A 1087-nucleotide genomic window follows, 5' to 3' on the forward strand; every position below is an offset into this window, starting at 1 on the left:
TGGCACAGAGCCAGCACTCCATATATATTTGGAGACTGAATAAATTACATAATGGCGTCCTGGCGGAGTCTGCGCAGAGGAGACACCGGAGCCGGTGGGAGGCGGCCAGGGGAGCTCGCGCGGATTGGCTGGAGCAGCCAGGGGATCGGCTGCGCAGGGCGAGGGCGGATAGACTGCAGTCCCCCGGAGCTGCGCGCCGGAAGTGCTCGCCCGGCCCCGGCGCAGGGTCCAAGATGGTGGCGCTAGGACCTGGAACCACGTGATAGAATCCGTGGAGGGGCCCTGACCGAGCGGGAGGCTGGGGGTGGCGTGGAGGTGAGACCCCGCTGTGTTCACAGAGCTGGGGGCCCCCCGGCGCCTGCGTCTTCCAGGGAGCGAGGAATGGAGCAGAGCTCTGGAGGCAGACCCTAGACTCCTGCTTCCTCTGGATGGGGAGAAGCCTGGGGGACCTCAGGAGGAGGTAGGCGCCAGGTGCGAAGGACTGGGCCTTCCTTGCCCTGGGCTGGCTTCTCCGTCTCGGTGTGCCCCGCTCCCTGGCGCGTCCCCTTACTCTTGCCTGTTCCAGTTCCCTCCTGTGGGTACCGCAAACGGAATCTTCCCCCAGGCCCAAAATAAACCGTCAGACATAAATTGATCCTATTCCTCGCCCAACGCTGTGCCAGGTACATTTGTATATGTAACCTAATCTGGTTTCTGCATCCCAGAAGTGACAGAGCCCCGCTGGGGAGCCTAGACTAAGCCGCAGGAATGAACTGTGTGGTTCAGATATGTTCTACTACTAAGTCTAAGGGAGGGATTTAGGTGGGCTGGTCTCTCTGTAAGGTTCTACATTCCTTTTAGGAGCAGCTTCAGAAGTCATTTCGTTTGGGAAGCCTTCCCAGATTGCCACCGAAGCATTTTTAGCATCTAATTCATAGACTCTTACTACCTTATTTCCTGTGTGAGTCTTCCTCTAGGCATAGGCTCTTTGTTTAGCATCACCTAATGCATGCTCATGAATGTGAATTAAAAAAGACTGACATAGTTAAAATATACTAAGAACTGGGCATGAAATAGTGGTATTTCTTTTTTTTTTTTTTTTTTTTTT

At 54.8% G+C, this 1087-nt stretch overlaps 1 long non-coding RNA gene across 1 annotated transcript in view; it reads left to right on the plus strand.

Moving 5' to 3' along the window:
- The first annotated feature begins 148 nt into the window (after positions 1-148).
- The window catches only part of LOC108281236, a 4602-nt gene continuing 3663 nt past the window's right edge, over positions 149-1087 (plus strand). Inside the window, exon 1 of the long non-coding RNA XR_001815897.2 lies at positions 149-662. This is a non-coding gene — a long non-coding RNA (uncharacterized LOC108281236). The remainder of the gene's footprint in view (positions 663-1087) is intronic.

The sequence above is a fragment of the Cebus imitator genome, unplaced genomic scaffold (genome assembly GCF_001604975.1).
Source record: "Cebus imitator isolate Cc_AM_T3 unplaced genomic scaffold, Cebus_imitator-1.0 Scaffold223, whole genome shotgun sequence".
Lineage (NCBI taxonomy): Eukaryota > Metazoa > Chordata > Mammalia > Primates > Cebidae > Cebus > Cebus imitator.